Source organism: Centrocercus urophasianus, unplaced genomic scaffold (assembly GCF_019232065.1).
Source record: "Centrocercus urophasianus isolate 14NV4802_14NV808 unplaced genomic scaffold, USGS_Curo_1.0 seq_43, whole genome shotgun sequence".
Lineage (NCBI taxonomy): Eukaryota > Metazoa > Chordata > Aves > Galliformes > Phasianidae > Centrocercus > Centrocercus urophasianus.
The window spans coordinates 1,159,786-1,173,544 of record NW_024885011.1 but is presented as its reverse complement, the minus strand read 5'-3'; positions in this window follow the sequence as shown (position 1 = coordinate 1,173,544).

Here is a 13,759-nt window from a genome sequence, read left to right as displayed (position 1 = left end):
ATGAAAGCTATGGCAACAGGGGTTTTAGCACTCTGCTTCAAGCCTCAGATTCACAAGCATACCATGCAGCATCACATTTCCTATTGACAAGGCTGTTCATGCTTTCATCCATGTTAAACACAGGGGAGAAGACACACAACTGCTGTAAAAGGAAATAAAAGTGGAGGGTAGCAGATCCTGCATGGGGTCTCAGCGTTTACCTTATAATGTTGAATCACAGGGCTCACATCTGGAAGCGGAGATACAGTCTGGAGGCACAATCAAGATACGTGATGGCTGATAACAGTGCCTGGGAATTAGCAGGGACTTGCTGATGTTGCAGTTTGGTTCCAGCTCGCTGCTTGAGGCTGATAACTCCATGTCATATACCTGGGTGACACTCACTGAACTCCACTTTGGTCCGGCTGCTCTCACAAGCAGTCTCTAGTGGCAGACAAGCACTGAACCAGCATGTGGGTCACAGCACCATTAGCTGAGAAACACGGCCCTGCTAACCCCAACCCCGTGACTGGAGATCTCAATGGGAAGCATTTAATGGTGGGTAGTTTGGGTGGGATTAAAGCAGGATTCTTCCCGCTTAGAAACGGATTTAAGAGATGATAATTGAGGGGGATGTTATCAAGTCTAGTCAGATGATATATATGATTATAAAATGGGGAGATTGAGGGCCTTTAAGGTGGTCAGGGAGGGGTGGGGAAGAGGCTGTTCCCCACAGCTGCCCCTATCAGCCACAGCTCTGCTGAATGCCTCAGGGTGGGTTCTGCAGGAGGTCTAGGTGTTTTTGTTCAAAAGAGAGACTGAAATCAAAGGAAAGGGGAAGTATGAAGTATGACGTGTGACCTGTGAGCTCTGCTCATGGTGAGGTTAGGAGCGCTTCTGGAACGTTCTGAGCAGTGCTGCAGTGGGCGCTGATGGCCGCCGAGGGCTCATCAGGAGCTGCTTGGGCTGCTCTTTCAAGATGCAAAGGTATGTTTTATGCTCTAATCTTGCCTCAGGGTAAGCTTTTTTTTTTTTTTTGTCTGGAGGTATTTTCTGTGCTCGCTGTTGGGGCTCTACAGGAGATGCATCTTTCTGAAGTGTTTTCTTCCTACAGGGCGCTGGGCTTTGTGTGGCCTGTGGGGAGGCCAGCAGTGCCTTGTGCGAATGGGCCGTTCCCCTTGGGAAAACAGCACCCTGATGATGATGAAAAATGCCTGTTCCTTAGGCTTCCAAGTCAAATCTTTCTGCTTTAAGTATATGTGCACTGTAGGAAATAGTGTAGTGAGTGACCCTGAGGAGTGCAGCTGACTACTGCCTGTATATGTGTGTGTATATATATTTCATTTAGCTGATGAACTGATGATTTAATTCACCAAGATCTCTTCAGCCCAGAAAGTGCGAACTGTATCCAGGCATGGGAGTTAACCCAGAGTATATGAGGTAACATAATGGTTTATTTAATCCTGAGTTGGGGGTACCTGGGGGCCCTTGCTGCGTTTCTCCATACGCAAAGAGCAGCTTTGAGTCTGCGTAGCATTTACTTTAGTTTGAGTGAAACAAGAATAAATATAGCAACAGAAGTAAAATCTTTATTAGAGAGCAGGTGTGCTGATCTCCTCTTTAACATGCTGCATTAATTTGGCCTGCAGCAATTGCAGCTGCCTCTACTGAAGTGAGGGACCTTGGAAGTACAGGGATGTGTGAGCAAGAAGGCAACCTCTGTGGTGTGCGTTGGTGGTTTAGGTGCAGCCCTTCTTTTGGAGGGGCTGCCAAGTGGCTGTACTTGAGCTACCTGACTGCAATACCTGGAAAAGCAAAGCTCACATGGTAAGCTGTGCACAGCTCAGTGTCTCCTCGTGTGTCTGCTGTTGCCAGTGCTGCTGTGATGATTCGTGTTCTGTGCCGAGAGCCTCTGAGCAAACCGAGCTTAGGAAGTGTCTGTCTGAACACCCACATGTCTACGGTGGGACAATTCCATTATTTGCTGTCATGAGGATGTTGTCTAATGCTGTAGTTCCCTATTTCTGATTTTTAGAAAATGGAAATCAGCGGAACACAGCATAAGAGCTTAATGCTGTTAAGTACAGCAACACCAGTCATTCTTTTAGGGAGAAGAGAGTGGTAGAAAAGTCTCTTCCCTTCTGATTGTAACTGAAGTTACCACACTAACAGGTCACTTTTAGTAAGATGCAGACAAATACGCAGAGGGGCTTTCAGCTCTTCTGCTAGTAATAAGTAATTAGAGCAGTAACGAGCTGCAGGATGAGGTTATTTTGAAAGCTCAAAGACTGGGTAGGTGTGAATGCTGTTACTTAAAGCAGAGCAGATGACTACTATCAGAAAGGGGGTAGAGCTTGTTTGCAGGCTCCTGAGCAAAGGCGATAGGAGCAGAGAAAAGTTCAGCCATCACAGACTTGTAAGAAGTTGTCCTTGACTGCTTACAGGCATAATTCTAATTTAAATGTAATAAAAACCTACAAGGGGAAATTAAGCTGTGGAAAGCAGTTTAAAAGTCAGTCTGAAGACATCTGCAAAATGGTTTTATTCCAAGCAAGTATAAGAAAACTGTTTAGTTTTTATTATTGTCAAACAGTAATAGTGCTTTCATTTATCTGATGCCTTTTACAACCAAACCCTTCTCGTAGATTATTTCCAAAACAACACGAAGGCTGATTTATTTTTAAACCCTGAGCTCATAACCCTTTTCCTCCCAGTAACGCAGCATCTCTTCATCGCAGCAGGGAGCTGAACACAAGGTTATGTGATAAGCAGAGGGGTTGTTCAGTTGGGTTAAAGGAGAACCAGGAACTCCGATTCCTCTGCAGGTTGCTTTGCATCCTTTGTGCGTCCATTTGTGCTTCCATTCCAGCTTTTGGGCAGTTCCCAGTATGCCCATGTGCTGATGGATGTGCCCGAGGCACTTGTATCTCTTCCTATTACAGTCACATTAGAATAGAAAGGTTCTGAGGAGATCTGTGGGTTCCACTTCACTTGGTTTTCCTTAGCAGGACCGAGATGGAATCATCTGCTTGCATCTCCTGTGCTGGGGATGAAAATAGAGGTGTTGATTTCTCGTACGTATATCCTATAAAAATCTCACTGCTTTCTATAGAAGATAAATACTTCTGTGCCACAGGTCACACATCCCAAGTCTGTTGCCTGAGGATCTGACAGTACTCTGCAAGACTCACAGCATAATCTATAGATCCTTATGGAGATGGGGGAGATTGGGGCACGTGAGCTCTCAGTTGTGCACAGGTGAATCTCTTTGACTTTTAGCTGGAATTCTGAGGCTTTTTGCCACAGTCCTGCAGAATATGAAAGATTCCGTGTGTTGCTTAAAATGGCCACCTCTCTAATGATTTGGGTTTCTGTCTTCTGCGGCAGGAGGTCAGGCTGCCTTGACTTTCAGTTCAGTTTTAGAAATGTAGATGGGCATGAGGCTCTTGGTATGGGAAGGAAAGAAAGAAGCACGAGATGCTTGTGGGAGACAAGTAGGAAACTTCATGTAAGATGTGATGATGGTATCAGAGCCCTATCTTAGTTGGATCCTCACTGCACTGGGTGTTGGACGTGCAGAGTGAGAGTCAGTCTGAACACCTGGAGAACTGTCAAAGGAGGAAGACTGAGCCACAGTCACTCGGGAGGTTTGGTGGTCATGTCTTCCAGCCCAGAAAACAGGCAAATCATTTTCCCTCTCTGCGGTGGCCTTGCAGACAAATGGAGGCACAGAGTGTGTGGGGAGAGCGATCTTGAGACGTGGCATCACATCGTGCAAAGGAAAAGGCAGTCCAGAGCTGCTCATCTTGGACTGAGAGAATGTATTTAGTGTGTAAGCTGCCAATTTTTCTTAAGTACCTGTTTTAATCCCTTGGTTACCCATTTTTGTCTCTGGTTCCCCATGGAGCAAGTGGCTGGACAGCCAGTATTTGGTGTCAGAAGAGGAAGACAGTGGCAGAAGTGAAATCTAGAAGCCCCAGGAGTCCTGACTTCAAGCTTAGTGCTTGAAAGGCAGGAATTAAATCTTTGGTTGAGGAACTTGATGCCTACAGCCAATTAATAACTGCTATAAAATAGTGCTTTATTCAAAAAATGCTGACAGTGAATTTAATGAACCTTATGGATGGTGGGGGGAGGGATGGGTGGGTGTTACAGCTTAATTAATTAAGTTTTGGAAAGACTGTAATCTTGGACAAAGGGCTCTGTAAATGTAATATGTAACCACTCCTGCTAAAGCAAAGTTTTGGTTCCCTGCAGACCGAGGTGCTTTAAAAGAGAATCGCTGCGCTGATTCCTGTTGGAAAAAGGAAGGGCTGGGAACTTGGCTCACGGTGTGGCTGTGCTTGAAGTGGAATTTTTGGAGATCCCTACCTGGAGGGTTGTGAGATGTGGGCTTCTGAGCTTCTCTTGCCTGCTGCTCAGGAGCTGGTGTGTGTTTGTCTTAATTACATTAACAGCAGGGACTGGAGTTTTTCAGTTAACTGCTGTTCTGTTGATGTGCATCGACTGATACAAACTATTTGCTTAATCTGCTTTTAACCTCCCGGTGCAACGGCCAAGCACCATGCACACAGTTAAACTGGAGCTGGTCGTTCTCATCCATGGTCGTTTCACTGTGGCTTTGTCATCTGCTGCCCTGATGACAACGGTGGAGTTTGGTTGTAGGAGCAGTTGTGTGGCTGCTCTTGCAGGACAGGGCTTTGCAGCACCGGAAAACAGGAGGGACATCATGGAGACTTAATGGACCTGGCTGCAGAACTGTCTTTTTCCCAGGCTGCTGCCTGTCTGCTCTCAGTGACAAGGATGGGTCTGGCAGTGCTGGTGTAAACAGCAAAGGGACTGGGGCTTCTCTCCAAGTGTAGTGCCATCAATTCTGCCATCTGTGCTGCTGCAAGGAGGGCTGCTTTTATCTTCTGTCTGCTGGGCAGCATTAAGTCCTGTCACCTCACCTGGGCCTGTCTGTCCCATCTGAGGCTGGCTGCGCTGCTGTCTGCCTTTGAAGGAAGCTGGCTCCAAGGTCGTGCACTTAACCGAGCATTTCTTTCCTGCTGAGCTGGAGAAGAAAGATCACAGACCTGCAGCTTTGTCCCTGCCTCCTGCTGCAAGTGACACTGCAGTTATTTTGAAGGCTAGAGGGATGAAAGGATTTGGGGCTGTCTGTCTTCCAGATCTGTTTTCTAAGGGACTGATTTGTCAGCAAGAGCGCATCTTGGATCTGCTTGGAGAGAAAAGTGGGAAGTGACAGAGCTTCCTGGAGCTCCTTGCCTGGGCTAGGCAGGAGCATATGGGCCTCGCATGCATGGGTTGTCTGTCTGCTACTGGAGTAATTGCTTATCTGGCTAAAAGCCATTCCAATTCAGATGTTGAAAAGGAGCTGCTGGCGACACTTTCCAGGTTTCAGCCCTCCTCCCTCTCCACCTCCTTGCTGTCCTAATTAAATCTAATATTAAAGTGGAACATTAAAGACGTTATCACAGAGCTTTAATCTGATGTGCATAAGCCCCTTTCTAATCGGGGAGGTCATTAGCAAGGCAAAATAAATAGAAATGAGTTTGTGGAGGTTAGAATGCTTGAGGGATCAACATTTTGAGGATGGGGTATTCTTTTTTTCTTTAGGAAGGCACATGCTCTGCAGGGTGGGATTGGCAGCATCCTAAGGACCTTTAACAGCATTGCACACACAGTGCCCAACGTGGCAGCAGCACTTGTTTGTTTGCAATGCCAATACAAGAGCTGGGATTCCCTGCTCACCTTCCAACATCGTGATGCTTTCTTAATGAATTTCACTTGTTTTACTCTGAACCCCACGACTCTTTGCATCTCCTGCCTGCATCTGTGAGGATTTAGTCTGTCCTGTTCTGCTCAATGAAAGCAGTAACCACTTGATTACAGGAACTCAAGCTTTCAATCGAAGTATTGCAGTCAGTTCTAGAAATGGGAGTTTCTCCTGCATGAATCCTATGCAGCCACCACATCAACTGACCTTTCCCCAAAGCCCTTCCAAATAGTACTGAGGCTTATCAGAAATAAGAAAGGATTGCAGAATCTGGTGTCAGAATTGTTCCATTTTTGTTTGTGGTGTGGGAATAAGCTGTGCTTCATCAAGGCAGGACATTCAACAGGATTTCAGGTGACCTGACTGGGCAATGTTTAACTGTATGTTAACTTTAAGCCCTCCTGAGAGAAAGTTGCTTGTTGTAGGAACAAGACTACCATTGTGTAAACTGACAGCATTGCTTTCTGCTTCCTGAATGCAGGGAAGAATTTGGGGGAAGCTGAGGAAGTAGATCCTGATGTGCCTCCCTGTAGACTGGAACAAATGGCACGTTTTGTGCAGCTCAGTATGAAACTGTGTGGAGTGTGTGATAGAACTCTGCCTGATGGAAGGCTTTAGTGTTGCTCTCTTTACTGTGGAGTTTCTCTTTTATTAAGTACTTTTTCTTCAGTTGAAAGAATTGAACAACTGTGCTGCTGAAAATCAAGGTTAAAAAAAAAGTCCAAGCCATTTACTCTGTTGTGATGACTTGGCCATGGAATCTGCATGGCTTCTCAATTTTGGGTAAGGGAAGTTTGTTCTTTAATGTTTTTAGAAGGCAAAAACTTGAGCAGTGGTTGTGATTTGCTTGATGAATCTTCCCAGCACATGCTCAATGCTTGGGTGATTGAGACATTGAAGTATATTTGAAGGTTATGACAGACACCTGTAAACAGACAGATATTGATAAAAATGTCATTTGGAACCAGATATCTGCCTTTCTTGCAATCCAATTACTACTGATGGCGAACAGCCCAGAACTAGCAGCAAAGTACATTAACCCACAGTGTGATGGGCAGGCTGTCCTTAGAGGGAATATGATCAGGGCCTTATTTACCTCTTGCTTTGATGTAACTCTGGGAGTTAATGGAGTTATTTCTAATTTACACTAGACCAAAACAGAATTGACTCTGGATGTCTATCTGTGGGTTTGTTGTAGACTTCTTAAAGCACTGAGTATTGGCAAAATGGCCCTGAGCCTGGAGGAGAGGCTGCAGTCCTACCAGCTCCTCCAATTGCCTTCTGGAAGGCTTGCTTTAAACATGTCAGCTCACCATGGAAGATTCCTAATGCTCCTGCCTTATGTGTTTGGATGGCAAGTTCTGTTGGATGGATGTGGTGGTGAACAACTTACTCTTGCCAGGTGCACTGTCATTCTGCAAGGCAGCAGTAATAACTGCACTGACTCCTTGTCCTGTCAGCAGCTAGGCAGTTATGGCATGGAATAGTTTTAGTGGTTGGGGTCTTTCTCCCGTCAGGCTCTTAATGCACTAACTGTTCTCCATTCTTTGCTTGGCTCGTGCAGAAGAGGCTTTTCCACTTGATGTTGGGGATGTGGCATGCTTCATTGCTGCATTTGAAACAAACTCGGTGGTATAGTAACATTTGGAAAACATCGGAGCAGTGAAAGAGGTTGTTCCCTTGGCTCTGTCCATCATGGGAAAACAACTTGATGCACAGAGGAAAAAAATACCTACGCTTCAATGTTGCACGTCTACACTTAAAAAGAACCATGCTGTCAATCTGGATGCTGCACTCTTAAGGGAAGTAAGACATTAACAAATGTGGTCATTAAAACATGACAGCTTTTCCTGCTAGCTCGTACAGAAATGCCTAAAGTTTGTAAGTTGAATTGTTTTCTGCTGTGATGTGAACTGCTTGTGATGGCTGTGGTGTTTGGATGCACCGACACCACTCTTAGAGGAAGGGGACACTGAAAGCTCCAACATATTACTGTTCTTTTTAAGCTCTCTTTGTTCCTAGGTGAAGAGGAAGCTCTCGCTCTGGCTACTTACCTCCAGGCTGGAGAGTAATACGATATGAATGGAAGAGGTACTGCTGCACAGTGCTCTTGTTAGGCTGCGGCACAGAGCTATCCACAGTGAGATTATTTGGTGGTAGTCTGCTTGTAGAGAAGGGAAACCAAAAAGACAAGGTTAATGGGAGCTGCACTTCACCTGGATTGCTCTTATTTCCTGTTTTATAAGCTTGTGTTCTGTGCAGGTGCTTGGCTTCTATCTTCATGCTGTCAATAAACCCAGCGTGCTTGAAGCAGACAGGATTAATGCAGATTTTAAAGGCTATATTTAGAAGTAATTTAGCTATCATCAGTCAGAAGGGTGGGGAGAGATATGATGGTTATTCATGCTGATCGAATATTCTGCCGATAGAGATGCTTATTAACCCTAAACATGTCTCTCTATCATGGTTTCAAATTTTTGACAACAAAAATATCATCCCTTGAAATTCAGATAGAGGGAGGCAGAATTCAAGTGGAGAAATGAGCTGGGAGAGAAGCAGCAAGCTGGCTAATCAGGCCGACCACTGAAGCTGGCTGGAACAAGTGCTGCATAATGGGACAAGAAGTGATGCCTGAGGAGGGAGGCAGACAGCTGGCTGACAGGTTTCTTTTGATGGTGCAGGTGTTCAATGTGTTTGGAACCTGGGGTATGTTTGTTTTTAAGTCTTCTTCCAAAGCAAGGAGCAAATGCACTCAAAGCAAACTTTGTTTTATTTTTTGCCAGAGATGGAGGGGGGGTTGGAAATAGTCCGTCAGTGAGTGATCTCCTGCCTTATGAGCAGGCAAGATCAAAATGCTCCTGTGCTGATGAGTGGTAATTAGGCTGAGTTATGGGGCAGGAGGAATCCAGTGAAGAACCAAGCACTCATTCAATTTCATCTTGGTTTCCAAAGGCTGTGCCCTGCACCCTCTGCTCCCTCCTTGTGTTTTCTGAACAGAGATTTCATTTCAGATAGTGCAGTCAGTGCTTCGTACTTTTAGGAGCATTTATAAAATGGAATTACCAGAAATAATCATGGTAATTAACATATAGAGTTATAAGGAGGAAGATTAATTACAAAGCTGTAATTCATCTGCAGAATATAAACCACGAGGAATGCTCAAATAGGTTATCAGTAATGAGGTGTGCTTAGGAGACCTGCAAGCTGAGGAATTCAGCAAGAATTCAGCCAGTGCTGCCATGCAGATGAAGCTTTGGGCAGAGGAATGGAAACTGAGGCAGCGAGTGGGAAAGTGCCTCATCTGTCATCCAGAAAATCAGAGCTGAGGATCTGAAAGACCTGGCTTTGCTCCTCTCCGTAAATGGGCGACAGAAATCCTCTTCCATTACCCTGAGTGCTTTCTCTATTAAAACGTGTTTCAAATGGCACAGGAAATGGAGGGCTGCTGGCTGGTGCCCTGCGTTCGTTCCTTGGTGGCTTTTGGCAGCGTAAAGCAGCTGAGAAGCTGACCGACCAAATGCAGCAGTGCACTGAGCAGCTCTGGGTTATTTCATGCCGGGAGGAGGGGCTGGGAGGTGATGTTCCACCACTGAATGCTGCCTGTTCCATGGCAGGGTTTCTGGTTTATTACAAAGATTGCAGGGGAGGGCCCATTCCTACCACTAGCTGCCTTTTTTCTGAAGGTACAAGCAGTTGATAATGACAGTAATTAACACTGTAGAAACAAGGTCAAACCCAAGAACATTACCCACTAAAAGTCCCTTTCCTGAAAGTCACATCAAAATTGTTGCCTGGAGTAGCTTAAAGGAAAAAAAAATAAAATAAAATGGAGGCAACTGATGATGAGCTGAATTATGTAAATGCTCAGGTATCCACAGGCTTTGACCTTTTTGCAGATGTAATTTAGCATTCAAGACACTGTCATTCTTGCTGCCAAAGTCAAATTAGATGCTTGCTTCTGCAATTGATAGCTGATATCCGATCTCCTTCAAGAACAGGCAGTACTGAAAGGCAGGCAATGCTATTTGCCACAGAAATGGGAAGCTGCATTTTAAGTATAAAGTGGTTGAAGAGTTTTGGATCCAATTCAGATGAGCAATATGCTTTTCTAAAACATGCATGTGGTTCTTCAGGTCATTAGACCCCATTCTATGCAGGTGCAGCCCTTCAAGACTGCTCTGGGCTCGTGGGGTATCCAGGATCATCTCACCTAGGGCTCGCTTTCTAACAGCACAGCAGCTCTGGGCCAGACCTGCTCCTCACCATTGAAGCATGGGACAGGGACAGCTTGGCCACATAGCTCAGAAGTACTGTTTCCAGTTAGCAGAAGATGGAAGGAGTCCCAACCCAGGTGAGAGCTTTTTTGAGTGCTTCCAGAGACTGCACAACTCACAGCACAGGTGCACAAATGACTCCAGCATCTGAAGTGCTGGGAGCAGTACAGACGATGCACTGAGTTCTGTGCAATACGCTGTTTTTGGACAGCACTGATGTCCACAGCATATGGATGATGTACCTGTGTAAACCTTGCTATCTCAGTTGCCAACCTGGTCCCATCCATACTAGCAATAAAAAATAAATTAAAAAAATTCTCACTTATGCTCTGCCAAGCGGCTGGCTGCGTGCCGGAGGTCGCTGCTGTTCCCAGTGTGCCAGGTGGCTGAGCCAATTGCCACCTTGCAGGGTCTGATCCAAATAGCCTCCCTGGCCTCCCTTCATCCCAAATGTCTGCTACAGCAAATAGAAGTGACTGAAGAAACACCTGCTCTTCCTGGCTCTCTCTTGCCCGCAACATCTGATAAAGTCTCCTTTTGTCCAGAGCTGGAGGCAAGCACAGTGCTTCTGAATCCTCACCAGCAGCCCTGCTGAAGCATTCCTTTCTGCTGCTATGTGTGGTATTACAGTAGACCATTCTGTCTAGAACAAAGCTGTCCTGAGCCTTCTGGTCCTTTCCTAGTTTCCATGCAGCAGCTGAGAGTCTGGATCCTGATGTTCATCCATCCTTCACACCAGCAGAAGCTGCCCATGAGTTGCATGACTTGGATTCCTGGAAGTGCGCTTGCTGCTGTTTGTGAAGGTGCACAAGGGATAACTGAAGTGCAGATCTTCAGCAGAACAATGTTATTGTTTCCTGTGGGCCTCTGCAAATTAGCAAATGACTGTAGAAGAGCAGTAATTCAAAATGAGGCTATAGATTTGTCTGGGCTCTGAAGAAAGATGCTCTTAGTGTTTTTCCTTAGCATTATCTTGGTAATTTCCCTGAAGTTGCTCAGTATTTCCACAGGAACAACTGAGTTAAGCTGGCTCAAAATTCCTGTAATTGCTGCTCTGTTGCTAAGTTAACTTCTAATCTGGTGCAAGTTGTTGCTGTTCCAATGCTCTCCACCTTGTACCTTCAGTACAGCTTTTCCTGCCTGAGCCTGGCACAGAAGTCAGCCCCTGTGCGTTACTGCACTGAATCCTTTCCCTTGCTTAAGGGATGTTTTGGGATGGAGTGATTTTTGCCAGGCTTCTAAATCAGGCTGATGTGTACTCTGTGTCAGGGTAAGAGCACTTGAACTGGATCCAGCTGTGTTGCCTTTACTGCTTAATGGTTTGGTTCAAATGCAGGTTTTGTATTTCATGCTTCATTATTTTTTCCACATTGTGTGGCCATTTGTAAACTGAAGGTGAATCGCGCGGCGTATTCCTCCCAGGAGTGCAGAGAGGACAAATCTTCAGGATAACAGGGAAACTTCTTTCCTGTCTGTCACTTTTATAACGTTTGCACAACAACGAATCAAGTTCTGACATTGCAGTTGACTTTTGGCCGCACACAGAAGCGGAGTTTGGGAAGATGTTTTGCTGTGTGCTGCTCCTCTGTGGCACAGGAATGAGTGTGACAGCTTTGGTGGAGGGATGTGCCCAGGCAGGGTAAGTGTTTCCCTGTTAAATGACTGCTGGTGTGATCTGGGAGGGAAAGAGCATCTTGGCTGTCCTGAAACTGGAGATGACTGTCCTAATTTCATCCTTGAAGTTGGGTCTGGGAGTGTTTCGTGCGTTGCTTGAAACTGCTCTGTGTAGAGAGACTAAAACTTGTTCACAGAAGTTGCTGAGGTGCCATGCATCTCTCCTGCTGATTTCAGTATGTAGAGTAGTTCAGTCACCAATATTTCCCTATTAAAGAAAGGGATTTCCACGTAGATAAGTGTTTCAAATCAGCCAGGCTTTAAAGTGTAAATCACTTTCACCCTTTGTGAGTTCTGGAGAGTGTTTTCCATTCATCACAGGTTTGAAAGGATTGTGTCCTTTTTTTTCTTAGTTCCCCTGGAGATCTATCAAAGGAAAACAAACTGAAAACAAACATCCAGTTGGATTTCAACAGATACTTTCTAAGAACTTAAGCTGAGATGGTGTGTCCATATTTAAAGACCAAATGTCCCTCTGGATGGAGGGAGGGAGAGCTATTTCTGTATTCGTGTTAATAATATCACTGATGTGCTCAAGAGAATAGATGTCTTTGTGTGCATACAATTAAGGATAGAAATGGGCTTTAAAAAGGAGATGATTGCATCCATAACTCCATGTGTGAATTAGTTTGTCCCTTGGCAAGGAAAACTGTCCAAAGTCACACAGTGCTGCCAAGCCACAGATTGTGGTGAGCACAGTGGCAGCCAGTGCTGATTGAGGCTTTCCAGCTCCTGGGGAGGCTTTCTAGAAAGAAAGCAAACCTGAAGGTTGGTGGTGCTGCAGGGAGGTGGGCAGGGTTGGGCAGCTCAGCTGCACCCATCAAGCACTGCTGTGCAGTGTGCCAGGCAATGGGAAAGTGCCTCCTCTTGTTTGTGGGTCCAGAAGGCTCCAGGCGTACGCTTCCCTGGATTTGGTGGCTGTGATAATATGTTCCATGAGTGCTGTGTTAACTTGTCCTGACAAAAAAACCATTAAGCACACAGGCAGGGCTGTGTCTTACCTTGCAGCTGCATCTGCAAAGCGGAGGCAGAATGTTTTTGCTCATTAAAAATAAACATTTGAAAGCAGTGCTGCCTCCTCTCTGCTCAGATGGTCTGTCCAGCTCAGGGAAGGAAAATGCTAACCCACTGGAAATAACAAATGTGCATTTGTGTTTTTCTCTCCCTGCCAGAGTTAGCAAATTAAGGGCTCTCCTAGCTTGGCATTTATACTACATCATCAACTTGTGTGTATGGAGGCTTGAAACCTTCTACAAGGCATTTTATCCATGAAAATGTTAGATTTTGCTACTGTTGGCTGGCTCTGTCAGATGGGCCTCTGTGGAAAGGGGGAATCATCAGAAGAAAACAGTGAGCCATCATGGTGACTGACCATGCTACCCCGTGGCACAGGATTGGTGAGCCAGTAAGGCTTGTATAATGCTGTGCGTTACTGAGGGATGCTATCAGAAGTCACAGCAAAACTCAAAGTAGTAAATCTATTTACAGGGCTCTTTGTCTATGGTTAGCAGTCATTCTGGAAATCATACAGTAAACTGCAACTGTTGTCTCCTCAGTCAGAATGCCCTTCAGGCGTACAAGAGGCATGCAGCAGGTTGAGGACCTTGTGGACTTCATGCTGTTTCAGTATCAAGCTTTATTTTTCTTTAAAACATGAGTTAAAAATACAGGTTGGGGCAGAAAGATTTGAAGCAGTATTTCTCAGGCAGGTAAAATCCAAATGAATTGAGCTCAGCTTCTGTTCAGCTTCTTGTTCCTTACAGCAGAAAGATCTAGCCAATTATCCTGATTTCTTTTTACTACTAACAGTTGTTCCCACTAAGCTAATGGAGATGCTAATAAGCTGCTTCAGTGAGCCTGTAAACAGCAAGGCAAAGCTGGCTGGAGCCTTCTTAGCTGTTGGTGTCATCAGCACTGGAGGGCACTTGGAGTTGTAGACCATCCTGAGCTGGGAGTCACAGGGGGTCATTGAGCCCATGCTCCACTCACAGAGCTGCTTTGTCCCTGGATCTTGCAGCATTGCCTGCGTGCTTCTGAAATATTCCCAATGTTTCCC